The following is a 22,680-nucleotide window of genomic DNA, read 5'->3' on the forward strand; positions in this document are numbered from 1 at the left end:
TAAATAAATAAAATAAAATAAAAATAAGAAAATAAATAAATAAATAAATAAATAATAAAATTTAAAAAATAAATAAATAAATAAATAAAAAATAAAATTAAAAAATAAATAAATAAATAATAAATAAATTTAAAAAATAAAAATAAATAAATAAATAAAACAAAGAAAGAAGAAAGGCTGGCAACGTTGCGCACAGTTTATTTCTTCCGTCAATAACTCTGCAGTTACTATTTTGAAGCTGTTGAAATTTTCCTTTTTACATTGTAATATTCCATGTGATTCATTGTAATATTCCACTCAGGATAGAAATTTTGTGGTGCTGAGAATCATAAAGGGGGAGTTTTTAAACGTTTTAAAATGTTGTTTTTCTGCTTTAAGATTGCACTACTTTTGTGTAAACAATTTATTTTGTACCCCATCTCTGACATGGCTCACAGTGACCCTAAATAGCGGATAACTTTGAATAATAATTCATTTTGAATGGAATGAATAATTATTTCTTGATTTTTTAGAACAATTAGATAACACTTTAAGAGTGTTTCTTGTTTTATATCAAAAAATCTAATAAAACTACCGTGAAATACCGTTACAACGAGCTTCAAGATGCCGCAAATTTTAATTTGTTGCAACGGGCATTTCGTTGTAATGGAATTCAAGCAATTGAATTGAAATTAAATCGGGACTGAAAATTTGCTTCGTTGAAATTGATATTTCGTTGCGCCGTGAAATCCCGTTACAACGAATATCAATACAACGAAATGTCCGTCTCAACGAAATATCCATCCCGATTTACTTTCCATTACATTGCTTGGATACCATTACAACGAAATTCTCGTTAAAACGAACTAAATTTGCGGTCCCTTGAAGCTCGTTATAAATACTTGAAATACTACTACTTTTAATTGTTTATGAAATTAATTAGTGAGTTTTTTGTCCTATTAGATGCCATATTCCTGGCCGATGTGGTGTTTTTTATTGACACCTACCCAGTTTCAGAAATTTTTCACATCAAAAACCACAAGTTTATTCATGGGATTTCACTGTAATAAATAGGAGTGTGGCGGTCCAAAATAGAGAAATTGGACTCAAAGTTACCCTGACTGACTTTACTTCGGCTAAGAGGAAAAACTCCCCGATTGCAAAACGTATCGTGACAAGACAAGAAACAAAAATATCTTTCAGATCAGGATCTCCATGTCCAGTCGAACCAAACTGAGATCCGTTTTGTCCACGAGAAGAGCCTCTCGCTCTCAAATTAGCGCGCGAAGTCAAGTGTGGGCGGCTCGCGTGCGCCGCCCGCACTTGACCGCGCACTAGGTGCGCAGATGGCTCCTGATGCTCGCATCCGTCGCAGCTGTCGGAAATCTTTTGATCCCAGAGTCACTGTCCACTGCTCCGACGACAAGGGGACCCCCACCTGTTTCCTTTCAGCAACGGTACGGAGAGACTTCCCGCAAATCTCGGGAAGGAATTGGAAGACTTTTCTAATCGCTGTCAATGTCTGATGGAAGAGGTGTCGGGGGGAGTGTGTCGTGTCCGTGTGCTCCGTGAAGCATCTCTGAGAGGATTATAGCTGTGAATTGAGAATGTGGGCGTAATGTGTTGTGGTCTTTTTTTGTTTGAAGGAAAAGTTTTGGTCTCTGAAAAAGTATTCGTTTCAATTAGGTAATCAACTCACATGGGGATGACGAAGGTGCGAAGAAATATTCTCGCTCATTTTATATGTTTTGAGAAAAATTTTTAGAAAAAATCTTCTATTTCAGGGAAATAAATAAGAGGGGAAAATCCTTGAACTCTATGAAAAAATTGGGGAAATATTTTATGTAGTATAATTATAGTATAGTAAAGCACGATTTTTTTATTTTTTTATTTTATTTATTTATTTATTTATTTATTTATTTTTTTTTTTTTTGCGCTATTATGTTTTAAGATTTTTATTTTATTTATTTATTTGGAGTGTTCGGTACTTCTAGTTTCGAAGTTGTTGGTAAAATAACAAAATAACCATGAAAAAGAATTAAGTGGGGAAAGTTAGTTTAAGCTAAATTTTCATTTGATTATAGCAACGACAAATACACGTTGTACTTTTTTTCCTACTGCTTTCTGAATAATTAAAACGAATATATAAATAAGTGAAGTGAGTAAAAAATTAAACTTTTGCACTAGGGAAATCAAAAACAAAAACTGATCATCTGCGCTCAACATTTGTCATAAATTTTCTGTTGGAGCTCTTGGATATATTTAGTTTAAATATTTTCACTTTATTTCTACTCTGAAATCGCGATTATTTTTATATCAAAGACACATGCAACGTTGCAGTAATTCCCTAGCTACTTCCCTGCAAAAATATTTTAATGATATATCGCTCATTTGGAAGAAGAGTGCCACGATACAAAGAAATTAAATTTTACAAGAGAAGCGTTTGAAGTTGAACTCTTCAGGCAGTTAGCCAAGGGGAGTCAGTACCCTAAATACTTTTAAAAATTTGATTTCTTGATTTTTATATGTTTTGAAACTCCATTTCAGTACTTTTTCAATGATACAAATTTCTTGATCGTGCTCATATCAGAAGTAAGTTAAAATAAGCTTTAAAAAAATTTAAACGCATGTTGATAAGGTATGATTTTCCCCTTTAAATTGCAATATCTCGAAATGGTATTTTTGAAACTAAATGTTCCTTTCTCTCAGAAACTAAATTGTGCTAGGCTTTGAAATTTTTACCACCTATTCCATACATCTAATTGCATATACTGAAGTAAAATCTTTCTGATGTTCCAAAAATGTTTTTTATAGAGCTGATTTCGTGTTACAAAACGGCATTTTTTGATAAAAATACAGTGACTTACGCATTAGAATTTAAAAAAAAAAGCTTCCTTTCTATAAAATGTTACTTCAGTATAGAGAAAACAGTCTACTTAAGGTACAGAAAAAATTTCATAAATGTATCTTAAATAGATTTTCAGAAAAAGGTACATGAACCTGTGCAAATTAACATTGACGGTATACGATGTACTGACTCCCCTTAAGAAGAAAAGTAACTTCGCTGCGCTCTCCCGTGGTTAATATTTTAGCAACAAAATCTGTCATTATTTTTCAAAGAAGATAACGTCCTTTGAAGGCCTTTAAATGAAAAAAAAAAAAAATAAATAAAAATTTCGTATTGCGGCCACTCTTTTTCCAAACGAGAGATATATTTACTAAATAAAACTTCGTAATATTACCGCTTCCAAACTTTCTAAAAGCTAAATGATCATCAGTTTGACCTCATTGCGTAATAAAATGAACCACGACCGGATTTCGGGCTACTGCTTTTCAGATATATTTTGAAAAATATTTTTCGCTTAAACTTCGAGTACATTTTCAAGCTTCATAACCAGGGCCGATCCTAGCAGGTGTGCAGGGTGTGCACCGCACAAGGGCGGCCAAAGCAAGGGGCGGCCGCAGGCCGCATCATATAGTTCTTTGAATCAAGCAAAATTCCTCTAGAATTTTTCACAAGATAACTTATAATAAGTCAAATAAATACGCTGAATTTTAAATGTTCAATTATCAAAGTAAGTGCCGATTTCCCGACAGCATAGCATAGTTTAAGATAAATAGATCGTTAGGGAACATTGTGTTGGTTCATTGTCCATTAATATCTACTCTTTACACACATGCTTCATTTAGTTGCAAAATTTGTGACAGAACCGGTAATCAGGCATGGATACAGGGGAGGGGAATAAGGGAAATGGCCCCCTCCTGAAGCATGAAAGGGTGCCTTCTAGAAGGAGCACTCAGGGCCCAGGTTTCCCCCCCCCCCAAGCTTTTATAGACCTAAACAATGAAGACATATTTTATATATTATATTTAACAAAAGCTATACTGATTAGATACTGTCGCAAGCATTTAAAACAACAAATTCTGTTTTCAACAATCGCGGATGCGTGGAGAGACAGTGGAAAATTGCGACTCCCCTGAGAGTCAAACATATATGAATAACGAACTAAAATTTTCTAATTTTTCCCCCTTTACAGCATTTTTTGCGAATTAAAATCACGAATGAACTGCCCGGTTTCAGATCAGTGCTCTTGCCCTGGGTAGTAAATTTAAACGTAGCTCCAAAACGAAGATCCAAAAGGATGCCATGACCTCCTTGACGAAACTAAAGAAGGCTTAAAATTGCGTTTTTAGGACTTTAATTTCGGAAAATTTTGCTGTTTTAACCACCGATTTTAAGGACCCAATTAAATCTCTGATTCACCCCTTCCACCTTAACTTAATCAAACATAGCCTGAAAATGTTGGCTTTAAAATCCAAAATGTGTTTTCAAAGGACAGTCCTTCTTAATGTCATCAAAATTTGCTTAATGACATTTTTCGTGTTTCTTTTTCGAAATTTTTGCGATGGAGAGCGCCAAAGTCCATTCCCAAACATTACTACCAAAGATAGTCTCAATTAGCGTCTTTAGAGAGTCCCCTAATCCCACACCCTCAGTTTGAAATTGACTTCAGTTTCAAAAAACAGTTCGTGAGGGCACACTGAACCCCCGCCCGCTCTTTGTCCCATCGTTATCAAACAATGCGTAAAATACGATTTTCTAAAAAACTCTGGAGAACTGCCTGGCTTATGTAACTTTTCACGGCGCTAGGGCATATACCCATCAATCGTCGAAGTGAGATGGAGAAAAGTCTATAGTTGTGTTTTTCAGATATAAATATCGAAAAATATCCAGAAGATCGGCCGAAGCTTCCAAGTTTTGTTAACGTCACCAAAGATAGCATAAAATTGCGCTTTTAGAAATATGCATTTGGGAGCTCCAAAACCCTTCCTTCTCAAAAATAGCCTAAAATGGATTTTAGTTCCGAAAAATATTTCGGTTCGGAATATTTTCACGTTTTCCCTATCGTTTTCAAATATAGCCAAAAATGGGTTTTTGAAACAATAGTGCCGAGAAATTAGCGGAGGAAAGCCGCCAGATCCCCTACCGTCACCAAAGGCAGCCTAAATTTGCGTTTTAAACTTCAATTTCGAAAACTTTCGATAGGAGATGATTGAATCTCCCTCCCTCTAGCAACGTCAACAAAGATAACCCAAAACTGCTTATTTAAAACTTCAGTTTCTGAAATTTCGGTAAGAGCGCCGAACTTTCCCAAGCTGCGGTCACAAAAAATAGCTTCGAATTGATTTCAATTTTGAAAGAATTTTAGGAGAGAACTCCAACATCACTTTTCCCTGATGTCTCGAAAAAGTTCCTGAAATTGCGATATTGACGTCAATTTCGAAAATTTCTCCATGCACCTTGAATATACCTGACTCTTTTCTCTCCTTGCAACCAAAGGTTACTAAAACTATTTTTTGTACGCCAATTTCAATAATCTTCTGGGAGCAATCCCCCCTCCTCTATCCTTTCTCTGATGTCACCGAAGACACTATAAAATGCGTTTTTACGACTAGTAAATTTTGGTATCTATTACTTTCTTCAAAGATATAAATTGTACCTAAGTTTCTTACTATAAAACTTTTCTTCCTTTTTATGAGTTCATCATTGTTTTTTTTTCTTCTTCTTTTAGAACTTGATATAGAAATTTGAAGAAATATTTATATGGACGTCTAAGATTAGTCAAAATATGCAAATTACTCTTGAGGGGCGGCACATTAGTTCTTTGCACACGGGCGGCCGACACCCTAGGATCGGCCCTGTTCATAACCATCTTTGTTACAAAAGTACGCATTTATCAAGCAAAAAAAAAAAGTTACCTCTTCTCTGTTCCCATCATCTCCCGTCGTCTTTCAAACATCAATTAGTTTACAAAACAAGGAACTTTATTTTCCTGTTTACCCCGATTCATTTTAACCCACCGGAAAGTTTTTAAGGTCAGACCACTCTTCTTGGATGGAATGTTCATTAGTGGAAGAAAATACATAACGCGTGAGAAAAAAGGAATCGATCGCCCCCACCCCCGAAGATGCTCCCCGTAACCCCCCAGGCTCCTAAATGGTCCAGAGGCGCAAAAGTGATGCATGAAGGAGCAACAAGTGATTTCTCGTGAGAAGTTTTCTCTAGGATCGTCTGAAGCTTGGGTTGCCGGATGGTCTTTTCCCTTTTGTCTCATGGCGAACTGGAGCTGTTGTTTCAGCAGGAAGTTCTGGCGCAGGATTTATGTAGGAAGTGGACTCCGTGGGAATCGTATTTCTGAAATTTGCTTCTGTTTTAGGGTGAAATTAATCTTTCTTGCGTTTTGTGGTATATTTTTCAGCGCTGTCGTAATGGTCGGTTAAAATTAATTTGTCACTTCTGGTGGGGATACGAAACGGGAAATATGTTCTGGGAGAGCTTAAATTAACTGCAGATATTCAGATATTAATCCGCGCTTATGACGCTGATCGCCCGTCTTTGCACAGTCCACCTCGAAAATAAAAGTTACGTCAAGTGAAGCATGTTCAACAATCAGGCTTGAAAAAAAAAAAAAAAAAATCAGTAAAATTTTGCGCCAGATTTTGGAGAAAGAACCAAAAAGGAAACATTTAAATCCCCCGATTACAGGAGAAGCCTTTAAAACAAAACCCAGAATTTTATTTGCTCATATTCGAGACAAAAAAAGACAACATATCTTTCGTCTCAATGATTTTCTTCACCGCTATAAATTTTAATAAAAGCATTGTTGCGGAAAGTTGAGTTGAAGCACTGAATAATATTTTGAATGGAGGAAAGCCTTCGAAAAATAGGGATTTTATGTCGAAATCTAAGCGTCATAATTAATAGTTTTTAACTGATCTCTCCGCTAATTATTATCGGAGGATTATGTCAAATAGCCAAACATAAAGGCGGGATAATTAGGAATCCATCAATACCTGGTTCGATGGTCAGTTCATTGGCGTTCGGGAGAAGAAACTTGGACATTGATACATAGGTACATACATAGATACATACGCTTAGTTTTTGATTATATAAGATTGTAAAGAATACTAACACGTTTTTACTTTTAAAAAAACTACTCTTAAAAATAGAAATTACTCTTTCTGAGTTCTATGTAACTCAAATATAATCAATGCAGAATACACATTCACCATTTTTATCCAAAATCCACGAGTTACACCAAAAGCATTTTTGCTCACCATTGGTTACTGGTGTGCCAATAAACTCAAACCGTATGCCGTTTTTAAAAATGTTTCCAAAAAAATACAGTGAAATCCCGTTACAGCGAACGTCAAGAGACCGTAAATTTTGTTCGTTGTAACGACGAGAATTTTGTAGCATATTTGTTGTAGTGTTGTTTGGAATTCGAGAAATATAGTGGAAAATAAATAGGCTGAAAGTTTATTTCGTATAAACGGATATTTCGTTGTATTGGTATTCGTTATGACAGGATTTCACTGTATTGAAATGCACTTAATTTTACATGAAACGTAAATTACAGGAATGTATAGGAGAGCTGTAAACTCCTAATCATTAAAATAAAAAACCAGCTTAGAATCCTGAAGATTCCAAAACATTTAAAAACAGTAAATGCCAAAATAAACGGACAGATAAATACAAAAGCGGATGGGTATGGGTTGCGTGCGAAAAGTACACACAGAACTTATTGAAACAATCAACGTGAGTAATAGAATACTGCATTCCTATGTCTTTTCCTATCTCTAAAACACACACACACACACACAAAGGGTAAAAAATAGAATTCTGCCCTGGACAAGTAAAAAGCAGTAACTAAATTTTTTGTTTGTTGTTTGTCTTACTTAAGTTTTATGGAGCAAACATGTTGTTTAGCTTCCTCTAAAGCATTTTTAACTAGTAATCTAACTTTAAATTTCTATATTTTATAGATAATTGTAAGAAAACAGAAACACATTTCTTCAAATGTCTCTAAAACACATTTTCCGTAGATTCTACTATTGACCTTTAAGCCAGAGTACGAAATTACAATCTTCAAAACTTTAGATCATTCACCTTGAGACACAATAACGCCGAAATTAGTTTTTTTTTTTTCCTCACGCTATGAATTTCAATGGTATTTTGTATTGTTTCTACTCTGAACGGTACTTAGATTATATATTTTGCTCCAGTTTACCAGTGTCGAGGTTCATGTGTAAGGTCATAACGCAGAAGTTTGACTCTGATAAACTGAACCTACTTTATCTAAATTATGCTCATCCTATCGTTAAAGTTACTATATTTTAAACGTTATTTTAGATAACTACAACTAAAGTCACCGCGCTTGGCCTTACAAACACTAACGGAATCTTTGAAGTTTTATGTTACCTTACAAAACACATACAATTGTTCTTCCAATAGAACTCCTGCATTGACTATACCACATCCACAATAGCGAACTGAAGAATCATTCAGTATGAAATACATCACAATCGATTCTTCCTGTAACAAAGGATGGATTGGACTATTTACGCATTTTCTACATTGAACACGTCGTATCATTAGCAGTGAGATGTTTTCTAAACATTTGAGCTACAAAGCAAAGCTGTTATTTTCAGCAACCATGAAACAGTTTTACATTTTGGGCTGTGTCATTCTTCTAGCGGAGTTTATCTTTGTATCTTTCCTTTGTATGTCAATCATTGTGTTTAGCGAATGCAGGCAGGGTAGAATAGTTAAATATTTAATCTTGCATTTCCAAACATTATGAGTTTACCTTCTATTATGGTTTTGAATTCAAAATTGTTTTGATGATTCGCACGTACCTGCCAGTATGGACGAAACATTTTTCTTGGTTTGTCGTGGAGAAACTGAGAAATTGTTGCGTTTTACTGTGGAAAGTGAAAAAAAATCAATTTCTTGCTTTACAACCTCTTATCGAATTTTCAACACTAAACAAATGTGTTCATCAATTTTTTAATGTGTAGTAGGATAATGGCATCAGTAAGAGACAAGGGTCCAGTAACAGACAGTCGTAAGTTTGGATTTAAATAATAAGCCTTTTAGGCGGGTAAAACTGATGTTGCTGTGACCCATGAATACGCTGCAACCATCTAGCGTTAACAGATTGAATTTTATGAGCCAGTTGGTATTTACAAGGCAGTGGTGGAAGGTTATGAACAACCACCACGAGGTCAGCTGGTGTTTCATGTTCATTTGAATTAAATAAGGTTTTAGATCTAAAAAAGGAGGCCTTTTGCACATTTTGAGAAGAAAATGGGAATTCTGTTCATTACTCACCCTTTCCTCATCCTATCTGTTACTAGGTGTCATGAGAATTGTCGGTGTCTGTTACTGAGGGTCGGACCTTTTTTCGAAATTGAGCAAATAAAACAAGAATTAACTCATTCAGAGGATCCAGAAGCAGCGAAACGTTAGATGAGATGTAGTTGTATGGGAGAAAAAATAGTTTAAGAAGTCTAAATACATTAAAAGGCTAAGAAAATTGAGTTAACCCGAGAGCGATGTCTTAAGCATGCCTGTTACTGGTGCCATCACCCTACTCTCTTCTTCTTTGTGTGCGAACAAAGACAGTTAATGTTGGTTTTGACGTTTTTTCTTTAACAAAAATGACTTGCGAGCATTTCCATACTTTCTGACGATGATCAAACAGTCTGATGATTTTTTCCGACTACTTTACATTGATCCTGTCCAGCAACCCTACTAAATGACGACTGATAATTTAGCAATTTCTGAAGCGGCGCCTAATCCCCAGTAATCGAAAGTCTGGCGAACACAAAACTGAAGCAAATGACACTGAAGCTGATGAAAAATCAGAAACAGCTTAATGATTTCGAAATTTGTCTCCATCCCAATTTCAGATTAAGCTCAGAATTGGAGGAAGGGTAGAGGGAGATCCTTTTGAAGGGAAAAAAAAAACCTTTGAACTATGACTGATGAATAAGCCAATTATCATATTAGTTGACAAGAAGAGTAATTTCTCCTTCACCCGTGAGAGGGCGTTAATCTGACAACTTCCATTTACTTTGTCCATTTCCGATATTGCCTAATGCCAGAATTACAACTCCATCATACTCCATCATTCCAAGAGACCAGAAGAAATTAAAAGAAGGTTCTTATTTACTGCGCTTTATTTCGAATGCAATGTATATCTTCAAAAAGAGATACGCGGGCCATTTTTGCCTTTTTCTTTAATGTCGAAGTGACATTTGGAATGAAAGCAAGATTCCTTGCTAGATTATCCCATGCTGTGTTTCAAATGTGAAAATGGCTTGGATGGGTGAGCAATACAATGTCTGTTTTACATTTCAATAGCTTTAACCTACTACCAGTGAATCCTATTGATGCACAAGTTGGGGAAAGCAATTACAGGTGGTGTCCCTCGTATAACACGGTTAATTCGTCCCGTGTAGTATCAAAACCGTGTTACACGAGACTTTTTTTAAAAATTACATTTTTACTTATTTTTAATACTAATTACGTTTGTGCATGAGAAATATCAGGTTAAGATGTAACGTGTTATATCGAAACCATGTTATACGAGACTTAGAAATAATGTAAATCGAGGGATGTGTTCCGTGTTGTATCGAAACCAAGTTTCATAAAAACAAAGTAAAAACTTAGTAGAGTTATCAAGCATTAACAGAATGTATTAAACGAAAATGAAATTCCATCTTTTATAAATATAACATTCGAGTTATATCAAAACCATGAAGTATTAAATTCAAGTTTCGTACCGTCGAAATATCGAAACCGTGTTATAATAATCGCAAGTTTCGTACCGTGTAATATCGAAACCGTGCTGTAAAAGTATCGTGTTATACGAGGGACGTCTGTTATTTGTTTCGAATACATAGTTTTTGAAAATAAAATACCAAAATGTGTGTGAGTGTTTTTTTTTTTAACATTATGTGATCCATGTTGTTTGATAATAGGCAGACAACATTTTAACAGTTAAAAACCAGACAAATATTTATATATGCTGCATATATTTACAAAATTTACAAAAATATCAACGTATAAAGAATCCTAGTCAACACTCCATAGAGTTCTACTCAAAACTGATTTTCACAATTGTTTTTTGCATTGTCGTTTGAACCATCGCCCTTTGCTATTCCAGTGAATGCAAATATAACTTGAAAATAATTTAATCACTGAAAATCGTCCGATTACGTTGAAAGAGTTTAAATGAAAATAAATAATTATCGAACAAATCTATTTGCTCGTATTAGTGTAGTACTAGTTGAAATAAATTCGCATTTCTAGAGCTTGAATACGACACCTTACGATGATAAACGAAATTAGCCGAATAGGTATGACATTTCAGTTTTTCGCGTACAGGGCAGATGTCTGAACGGATCGGTCTTGATTTTACCTCTTTCAACCGCCATTAGCCAGAGACTGCAGCTCCTCCTTCTATAGTTTACTTGAATTGCACAAAAAATTGTCTGCTCAAATTTATATACCTCAAATGAAAACAGGTATTTATTGTATAAAAATATTACGTGATCGTCCGCTTACATTAATAGACTGGTTGAAGAAAAGAAATATTAAAAAAAAAAAAAATTAAAAATTAATTTGAATTTTGACATCTGGAATTCAAATTATGTTTTTTGCAATCACGAGTGTGTGTATGTAGGCTTGTGTGTTTGTGTGCAGGCATGAGTGTGTGTATGCATGTGCGTGCAGGTGAGTGATAAAATCACAGGACATCAAAACTGCCAAGTGAGAACAATAAGCAATGTGATTGCTCAATAATTGACACTAAATTCAGCAATGGCACTTTTTTATCCAACTTGGCGAGTATTTACATCAGTGAGTTAAAGAAATTAAAAATTAAGATGGGGTCATCTTCATGCATATCAATAGCATACTTACTACACAATATCTACAGGGGCGCCCACACCCTTAACGGCGAGGGCGTACCCCCCTTAAATATCGCAAAGACCCCCCTAAAAGCAAGAGCCCCCTAAAAAAGTAAAATATACCCCTCAAAACACCCCCCCCCCCAAAAAAAAAATTTCAGTGGCGCAGTCTGCGTTATGCCCCCCCCCTAGGGGGCGCCTCTAATATCTATCAAAACTATTAGTCGTTTTATGCCTAAAAGCGAATTCTGTATATTGATTCCTTCCAATGAAAACTCCCATCTAAGGATATTGTCGTTAGCGGAAATTAATGCATAGGCATTCATGTAGATGCCATAATTATGCAACTATGCAGTCATAATTATGTAATTATGAAAAGCATATTCATTTAAAGACATGGGATGTTCTACTTTGCGTCATACATACACAATTACAAGTGTACTTATTGAACGCATGGTTAACAGAGGTTATTGTTAAATTATGTAGATAATGATAAAATAGTATAGAACAAGGAACACTGAATAATTAAATTTTTAATACATTGTACCGATTTAGTACAATCATTGATTTTGTTGATCATCTTTAATCCTTTCTCAATGGAAACAAAGTTTTTAAATTAATTGAAATAGTTCCAAATTAAAATAAGTTGTTAGTTTAGTTGACTTCAGCAACGAGTAACAATAACATACAGAATAGTGACCCCGTTAAATAAAAATATTCGGTCAAAAATAAACACAACTTTCATCTCCTTTTTAAATAATCATCAAAACCATTTTTGGTGCAATATAAAAACCGACTAGCGTAAGAAAAATATTCTATCGTCAGTTAAAAGTGTGTTTACTCGGTTTTGAAATAGTTAGTGAATGTAGTAGTAAATGTAGAAATATTCAACCAAATTACGATTTAGCTTTCTTAAATAATTAAAAAAAAACAACCAAACGCATGATGTGTGGATTCTCTGCATTTAGGTGAAATTAAAGGATCAAACTAAAATGAAGTAGTGAAGGACTGCAACAATTTTTTCCAAGTTTAAGGTGTCCTCAAAACATAACATTTATGCCCAAAACTGTCTCAAACTGTACTTGTATCATATTTAAAGGACTATTGTGTGGGGCAACTTAGCAAGCAATTTTAGATATCTGACTTGCCTAATTAGTGTCAGTTGCCAAATTACTAAAATAAAACCAGTCCATGAAAATGAAAAAAGGCTTAAGCTGCTCTGGAAAAAAAATCAATTTTATAAGTTCTTAGTTTCCTAAAACCTCAGTGTAAACTTCCAGTTAAAAATCAAAATTTAATGAGAAATGATTTTTTTTTTGCCTATAATATTTTACCCGAGGCCAGGGGTGGACTGAGTCCCCACAAGAAGGCGCATACCTTGGCCTCCAAAGGGCCTAAAAAAAAAAAAGGTGCAAAAATGAAAAAAAAAAAAAGATGGTGTACAGGTTTACGGGTTTAAAGAAAAAAAAAAGCGAAGTGATGTCGCACAGTGAAGTCGCAAAGTGAAGTCACGTGAAGGTATGTTAGCAAAAAAAAAAGGAAATTGCACCAAAAAAAAAAAAAAAATAAATAAATAAATAAAATAAAAAATAAATAAATAAATAAAATAAATTTAAAAATTAAATTAAAAAAAAGTGTTCAGCCTTGACGGGCGGGCCAGTCCGCCGCTGCCCGAGACTAGTTTTGGAGTACTCAAAAATTTCGCACTTTTTTTTTTCACTTGCACAAACATTTCAAACCCTTGTGGAAAGATATGGCAAGTTATTCCCATGAGTTTTCTCACAAAACTGGCATCACAAATAACACACTTGTCCTCAGGAATAACATTACATGAACACTAACATTACATTAGACGCACGTAGCAGTGCAAAGAATTAAGAAAAGACACCTATGTTTTTCACACAATCTTCATCTGTAAAAAAATCGTGCACACTCCTCCAGAACGAAACACTATTATCTTTGGAGGAAAAAAAGCCCTTCTCATGATTATTGTTGGTCATCTTTCGTGTTGCTCTCTCTCCCGGACGTCAGTTGAAGCTCAACATCTTAATTCTTTGTTTGAACGATAGGAATGGGTAATCCGATTCAGGTGATGGTACCGACGTACCTCAGGATTTCTTCCTTTCGTTGGTTTCGGTTTTTGTCTTTCTTTTTTTTTTTTCTTTCTGTACATTTTAGCATCTCTACAAATCATATGCTTGAGGGATCCTTCACAAATTGAGATTACGATGTTATTCACAAGCAAGGAGACATCGACACGACATATGGATACTGGTAGTTTATTTTATTTTTTTTAAATTTTCCAACCCCTTCAGTTGGAATCATGAAATACTTCACCAAAAGTGTTTTTATTCGGTAGATAGTATACTATGGTTGAAAGCATCTTATAGACAAAATTTCAAGTTTGTAGGCGAAAAATCAAAAGAGTTATGATGCGTCTCAGGACACAACTTTTTGAAATAAATATTTCAGATTGAAAAAAACGATGAAACATTAAATAGAGTTCATTGTAAAATGTTCTCTAAACAGTAACAAAATCTAATATAAGCATTTGAATTGATCAATTAAATATTATAAATTTTTCAAAAAACCAAAAAAAAAACATCCTCGCCTTTGCAACGAGAATCCATGCTTGGAAAAATGAGCGCGTCTCAGTCTCGCAATCCCTATTTATTAGTGATGTCAATCCAAAAAGTCAAATTCAAATACAAAAAAAAAAAAAAAAAAAATCAAGAAAATTTTATAATTTATTAAAGAATTAGCAGCTGTTTAAAGTTTATGGCCAGTATGCCGGACTCCTGGTCTGAAGGGGGTTGAAAAAAATAGTAAAGCTCTGCACTTTTTGTATCCTCTCCAAAATCTAGATTTGGAATTTTTTAGTCTCTATATTATGCCATCCTCCCTGTCAGAACCGGGCTTGCTCAACAATAAAACCATCAATCAAAAGGAACAAAAAAGAGGTGCAATAAAAAAACATCCACTCCTGCTGTTCGTTTTGTATCTATCTCGAGGAAAGATTCCACGGAGCTCCATTGATATTTTTAATCCTTTTGATGACATACCAAATGTGCTCTTTCAAGAAAATTGAGTTCAGCTTCCAAGCGGCAGCCCTGCTTCCAAGATGGTTAATTCAAATTTCCTTGCAGAAAACGTCTGCAATATTAGTATCTCTCCAAAAACTAGACATGAAAACTTAGTCTTTATGTTATGCCATCATCCCTACGAGAATCAGGCCCGATCAGAGCAACGATAAAACCATCAACCAAGAAAGGAGTAAAAGAAAAAAAAAAAAAAAGAAGTGGTAATAACAATAACGAAAAATTCACTCCTGCTGTCCGTTTTGCATCCATGGAAGATCCCACGGAGCTCCGTCGGTATTTTTAATCTTTTGGTGGCAGTCCAAATGTACTCTTGCTAGTCTTATTGACGTCAAATTCCAAGTGATGACTCTGCTTCCAAGATGGTTGATTCAAATTTCTCAGCTGTATTAGTATCCTGTCTAAAAACTGGATCTGAAAACTTAGTCTTTATATTATGCCATCATCCCTGTGACAATCACACCCGATCAGGGCAACAATAAAATCATCAACCGAGAAAGGGGTAAAAAAAAATGTGGTAATAACAAATAACGAAATACCCACTCCTGCTGTCCGTTTTGTATCTGTCTCGAGGGAAGATACCACGGAGCTCCATGATATTTTTAATCTTTTGGGTGGCACTACAACTGTGCTGGTACTAATCAATGGAGTTCCGGTGCTAGTCTATCGAGTTCAACTCAACTTCCAACATCCTGCTTCCAAGATGGTTAATTCAAATTTCTTTGTAGAAAACGTTTGCAATACTAGTAACATCTTCAAAAACTAGATCTGAAAACTTAGTCTTTATATTATGCCATCATCCCTGTGAGAATCAAGCCCGATCAGGGCAACAATAAAATCATCAACCGAGAAAGGGGCAAGAAAAAGTGGCAATAACAATAACGAAATACCCACTCCTGCTGTCCGTTTTGTATCTATCTCGAGGGAAGATACCACGGAGCTCCATGGTATTTTTAATCTTTTGGGTGGCACTACAACTGTGCTGGTACTAATCAATGGAGTTCCGGTGCTAGTCTATCGAGTTCAACTCAACTTCCAACATCCTGCTTCCAAGATGGTTAATTCAAATTTCTTTGAAGAAAACGTTTGCAATACTAGTATCATCTTTAAAAACTAGATCTTAAAACCAGATCTTAAAGCTCCATTGGTATGTTTAATCCTTTTGGGTGGCACTCCAAATGTACTCGTCTATTTACTTCAACTTCCAAGTGGGGGCATCTGCTTCCAAGATGGTTAATTCAAATTGCTTTGTAAAAAACATCTGCTATATTAACAGACTAAAACTCTCCAAAAACTAGATCTGAAAACTTAGTCTTTATATTATGCCATCATCCCTACGAGAATCAGGCCCGATCAGGGCAACAATAAAACCATCAACCGAGAAAGGGGTAAAAGAAAAAAAGAAAGAAGTGGTAATAACAATAACGAAAAATCCACTCCTGCTGTCCGTTTTGTATCCATCTCCAGGGATGAGTGTTTCGTGAGTGGGCGGTACCCAGAGCTACTGGGAAATTCGTGAGCGCGCTTCTTCGGAAGCTGGCTACTACAAGGGGGATGGGGGTGAGCATTGTCGTGATGCCGAGGATGCACGACTCCCGAGATGAAGAGGAAGATAGGACGGTGTGAGGGGGTGTCGGCCAAAGATGGAGTTTGAGGCCGCTTTGTTCGTGTGTTTGGCAATGTCTGCAATTTGTTGTTGGGTGGTTGGAAATTTATTGATGGTTTGCATTTGGATCGTGTTGAACTATTACAGTGTGCTACGTTTTTAAACTAGAAGCCTTTCAGTGTTTTTAAATGTAAATGTATGTTGTTTACTGATGTTTCCTCAAAAAATAATAAATAATTAAGCTGCTACATTTTATTTAATCTGCAGCAACTATATATCATAGCAACACAAAGAGTATTTGATGGTTAATGGTTCAGCAGCGAATAATTTAACGTTGATAAATATTGATGTTAAAGTAATATAACTGCACCTCAAAGCCAGAACTACAGGATTAACTCTTTATCTGGACAAGCAATAGTTACTGTTTATTGTGATTCTCGGCGGTCGAAACTATGAGCTTTTTACATTTGACGAAATGCTCTGCACTAACTAGTTTTATGAATTTTACTCCTGACAACTTCACCAAGGCTAAATTTTATTGGGCTGCTAGAAGACTTATGGCGGATAATGATACAGCCTAGTTGAAGCAGGATAAAAAAAACCTCAAAGCCAGACTAATGTAAGTCACATAAATCATTACTTGGCACGAGAGCTTAAAAACGTTTGTCTGCCTCATGCAACGGTTAGAACTCGTGCACTTACAAACAGAGTTGCGGAGTCGGAGTCGGACTGATTTTGGGGTAAAGTAGTCGGAGTTGGGAGTAGCAGGCTTAAAATTCCAAGAGTCGGAGTCGGTCCAATTTCCCCTCTAAGTCCGCAACTCTACCAGTTCTTGCGGAGTCGGAGTCGGACTGATTTTGAGGCAAAGGATTTGGAGTTGAAGGTTCTGAAATTTCCGGAGTTAGAGCAGGTCATTTTCCCTACAACTCTTCAGCCCTGCTTATAATGCAGATAAAGACTTGTAAATGAAACTTTTTTTAATATAAAATTGATCAGTTATGCCTTAATGCGGAAAGCGGTTCTAAATATAATGCAGAAATAACCAGAAAACCGCCATTTTTAGATTTACGTTAGTCTGGATCTGATGAACTGATAGGTTGAGTAGTATGCTGTTGTCTCTAATACCCGAATATATTTAATTAAGACTCGAAACAAAAGTCCATAAAGGTCCAAAAACTCCCAAGAAGACAATGAGTTTTTCTTAAGAAATCTTTGTTCAAAATAAAATCAAAACAAGTTCAAATGTTAGCAGCGGATGTCTGTGAACCAGCCCTACACTTGGCGTTTAAGCATTTTCTAACGAATGGTAGATCGTAATACACATTCAGTGGCTAATAATAGTCTTTTAAAGCTTATATTAAAAATAAATCCACATTCATTTGCATGTCATTAAAATCGAGTTTCAATTGTTAAATAGTAATGCAATGATTATGAATTATCTCGTGCGTGTTCACTGTGAAATAGAATGCATTTCTGGTCTGAATCGTTTTTTAGAACCTTTCTCCCACATTTACCGTACAATATGTAGTATTACTATACTTATAGACTATTATACATTGAAGATTTTGGGGAAAATAACTGATAAAGGCGTAAATTGGTGCTAAAAGTTTGCATTTTTTGTTCCAAATTTTTGCTGCAACTAAGTTGTGATTAAAATAACTTTGACATTTAGAGGATTCAGCGGTAGCTCTATGTCATCGTATGTTTTTTCCCCTTCATGTTTTCTAATTAACCTTTTTTTTCTCAACAAAATGACAGTTATCATCAATTTGTACTCTTCAATGAACCACGAAAACCGACCGAAACCGGGATAAGGGTGATACTTTTCCGTTACAGCAATGTCATAGCTCCTTTTCGATATTTTTAGCCAAACTAGTCAAAAGAAAGTGCATATTTGTACGCCAAACGTTGCTAATATCGATATTGCTGAAATTTAATGTTTAATTATTAAACCAAACAATCCATTAAGTAAGACATTTGCGTGAAAATTAAAAAAAAAACACCAAATAAATGAACAAAGCCATTAAATATCCAAAATTTGGATGTGTCAGAAGTTTTATTTAACTGTTAGATCTGTTTTAACCTTGATTTATTTTTGACTCGAGTTTTTTTTTTCTTCTAATTTTCGTGAAAACGACAGCTGTTGCTGTAATTATTAAAATTCCTTTCGTAAGACTATTTCGAAAAAAAAATGGCATTAGCCATTTCAGGACGACATTCACAAACCCTACCAGATAATAGTAACTACATCAGAGTTTGGGGGAAATAAAACTTGAGAGAGTGGACTTCGATGATTTTCAGTCATCAAATCCGATTCTGATTGTTGTACAACCCCTTTTTGAGAGCTGATGCTTCTTCAAGGAGACGAAAGAGTTGCATCACGAACACAGCTCTCGTATTCCATCCTTCCATGAGCAACAATTACCATCCCCCCCCCCTTCATCATTCTTACACGTTTTCAAAATTCTTTTGTTCTGCCTTCCCTCGCCTGGATTTAGAAGTAGGATCTGTAGCAGGTTGCAAATTAAAATTGTGCTTAACACCACGCCGATGGAAACGTGAAAATTACTTGGTGCCCAATCACATATGAAGTTCGAGTCGCAGATAAGATCTAAGACTTTTCAACTGCACAGCCAACGCATTTTTTTAGAAGTTCTGCACAAGGCCGCCAAGAGCCATGGCGAAACCCTTGTCAGATTAATTATTGGGCCCCATCCCCCCATAAAACTTAGAAAATTTGTACTACTCTGTCAAGGTCAGGCCTTTAATTTCCGACTAGGCTGACATGGCCTCTCGTCAGTCCTGGTTCTGCAAGGGTGCTATGATGGCATACGCAGTCAAGAAAAATATCTGAACATCGGATGTACAAAACATTTTCAACAAAATATTGATGATAGTATTAGTTAAGAAATAAATGATTAATTGATAGTAAAAGAAACCAATATATAACTGTGGCACTAAAATTGAGACCAAATACTCTGTATTAAATCTAATAACCTATTACTTATGTCAGTGGCGAACCTACCATGGATGACACCCCGGTGATAGTTTGTGGTGTCACCTCCCCCCCCCCCTTTCCCTTACAAACACGAAAAAAAAAGTTTTAATGTTCTATGTAAACATGAAAACATGAAAGTCATACAATTTTTAGAAACAAATACAGTTGTGTTTTACGAAATTTTAAGTTGACTTATGTTCAAAAAACAAATGAAAACTATGAACACTTTTCCTCACCTTCCTGAAGTCGCCCTAGATGCATGTTCAGGCCCTCCCCCTCCTTGTCGTAATGCAACTGTGTTTATTAGAGTAAATATAATTTAAATATAGTTTCAAACATTGGGGGAGATGTTCTGAATTGAAGTATTTATATTTTTCATAAACTTGCAACTCCACTTTGGGTTTCACCCTCCAGACCAGTGACACCTGGGGGCGGATCATCCTCTCCACCCCCCCCCCCCCGTAGTTATTTTAAAAGCTTACTGAAAACATATCCGATAAAAAATTGGCTTTTGAATTTACAACGCTCAGATTGACCCTCCATTCCTCAAGACCAGTTGGACATCCTGAGTTTTCTCCTTTCCATAGACCGTCGATGGATAGTCCGGGAATTATCCTTTTTGCGATTGGTTTTATATTTATCATGTGCCCCGAGTGTTAGAACGCTTTGTCGCTGTCGGGAAGCCGGTCCCCAACGGCTTCCCGACATTTGGCTACAGGTTATTATCTTTGATGGTGACTACATTGGAGGAATTTAACGCAATTGTACTTGTAAGTTCATAAAAAAATAATTTATTCGTATGCTGCCGAAAATTAAATTACAACACTCGTACCTAAATAATCTTAATTCAATTCTACGATGCATCTACTTCGAACAGGGCCGTATGCAAGTGGGTAGTTTATAAGGTTCAAAACCCCTCCGAAATGTTTCATCCCAAGAAATGCTTTCCATTATTTATTTATTTTATTTATAGTTTGGGGACAAAAATAACATTGTTGTTATTATAATTTCAATTTTATTTGTGAAATGAAATTAGTATGACTGAAAAATTGTACAAACTCATTGTGTGTTTATGGTAGTTTATGGTAGTTATTGAGAAATTCATTTATATTACGTAACAATATGGCGTTTTGTAAGTACATCCGCTCCCTCCATTAAGATAATCTATTGTGACAAAAATCAATAGAATACAAATGAAACCAAATTTGATAGACCATATAAATGTTTCAAAGAATCTGCTTGGTAAAACCCCCTCCGAAACAAAACTCTGGTTACGGCCTTGAGTTCGTTATTATTAGGGGTCATTTCTTGAGTGCAAAAATTTGATTTCTGAAAATATTGAACTATTCTAATGGATGTGTGGTGAATAAGATTAAACTATGGGGAAGAAACTACCTTTTGTATGGAGCTATGCGGCAATACTGGATTTTTCTTCATTCTATATCTTCACTCAAGGGAAGTTTGGTGTTTTTATAACACTGAAATACCCTAATGCAACTGTCACTACAAATTAGACTCTTATTGCATTTTAATACAGTTTTGTGTAGACTTGGTTCAATTAAATTCAACATTGGATATTCTTTATCTTTACTAATAATAAAGCTGAAAGTCTTTCTGTCTGGATATCTGGAGGATGTTTGGATCTCTGTGACGCACATAGCGCCTAGACCGTTAGGCCGATTTTCATGAAATTTAGCACAAAATTAGTTTGTAGGGTAAAAATGTGCACCTCAAAGCGATTTTTCAAAAATTCGATTTTGTTCTTTTTCTATTCCAATTTTAAGAACATTTTCCCGAGCAAAATTATCATACGATGGGCGAGTAAATTATCAAGTTATTATAACGTGGAACCGTAAGATGGGCAAGCCAATTGGCGAGAAGTTCACCATTCATTATTTGTAAATATACAGGCGAACAAAAAGACCTTTTAATTTTCCACTACGGGCAAAGCCGTGCGGGTACCACTAGTAAATGCATAAAATCCCATTTGTTGTTATAAAGTCCTTGTAGAGAAAGTTCCCCACACTTTCACACTAAATGGCATAAGAAATTGCAAAGAGTCGTGCATTTTGCATCCTGACTCTTCGCTTTTCCACTGCATGGGCTGAAGAAATGAAGCCTTTATCACTTAATCTCGCCAGAAAAATTTTCAAAAACAGCCCACCCTCACGAATTGTTACGAAAACTCAAATTTACTTTGGGTTAATATCCAGCCACTGCTGCTTCACATACAGGTGAAAAGTGGGCGGCCGCAAATGAGAAAGCCTTGTGTTTTACTCCGCGCCGTGTGTACGTTACGCGTTAATGATATCGATTACGCGATATCGTTTATCATAATCAATCAGTGTTAAAAGTAAATTACGTCACGGTTCCACGACCAGCCATAGTCGTGACTTAAGGTGCTGTGCCCCTGACTCCAAAGGGGGGTTTTAAATATTTTTTTCTTTTGATATCTCAGTTAGGTTTTTTGTTCTGCAGAATCGCAAGGTTACGTAAACATGGGTTTGCTGTCCTACAGTGGCAGTTACGTGTCTAACGCAACACTATGCATCAAATAATTTCAAATTGGGAGATAAGTATTAAGAGCTATATCAATTAACTCACATTAAACGTTGAATTTAAGATTTAGGAATTAGAAATCAGTCTCCTGTTTGCATTTTTGGTATGAAAAGTCCCATCAGCTACTAAGTTACAATTTTAGTTAGAATGGTGTGAAAGGAAACGAATTCCATAAAGTTGCTAAACACGTTAAAAGAATTACAAATTTTGAACTGGCGGTACTGGATTCATACCGAAAGCAACAGCGACGGAAAAGTTGTTGCTGATCTTAACCCTGCGCACTGCAATAAATGATGCCATAAAGCAGTGCGCAAACACAGAACTCAGGCTATGAAATTTTAGGTGCTGTCACCAATTTTTGTTTAGTTGCTGTCGATCCTTCGGACAGACCCTTTGGTTCCAAGAGAGCTTTGGATCCAGTCTTGGTTCAAGTATTTGAACATACTTTATTTTAGTTACTGGTTGCTATATCTTAGAGATAAGCGATGCGAAGTTGAGCAAAACTCCACTGCAAAGAAATTGACCAAAATAAGTGATTTCTTAAATTTCATAATGCATAGCTTTTTGGGAAATGCTTCACGTGAACAATTGCATGTTCACACCCTCGCTTGTTTTACATCTGAATGAATGAACTCTTCTTCTTTTATACACTAGAATAGTCAAACATTAATCACCAAACA

At 35.6% G+C, this 22,680-nt stretch overlaps 1 protein-coding gene across 1 annotated transcript in view; it reads right to left on the reverse strand.

The window, feature by feature from the left end:
* The window catches only part of LOC129225057 (histone-lysine N-methyltransferase MECOM-like), a 204,105-nt gene that overhangs the window by 25,748 nt on the left and 155,677 nt on the right, over nucleotides 1-22,680 (reverse strand). The window lies entirely within an intron of this gene.

This window comes from Uloborus diversus, chromosome 6, assembly GCF_026930045.1.
Source record: "Uloborus diversus isolate 005 chromosome 6, Udiv.v.3.1, whole genome shotgun sequence".
In the NCBI taxonomy this organism is placed as follows: domain Eukaryota; kingdom Metazoa; phylum Arthropoda; class Arachnida; order Araneae; family Uloboridae; genus Uloborus; species Uloborus diversus.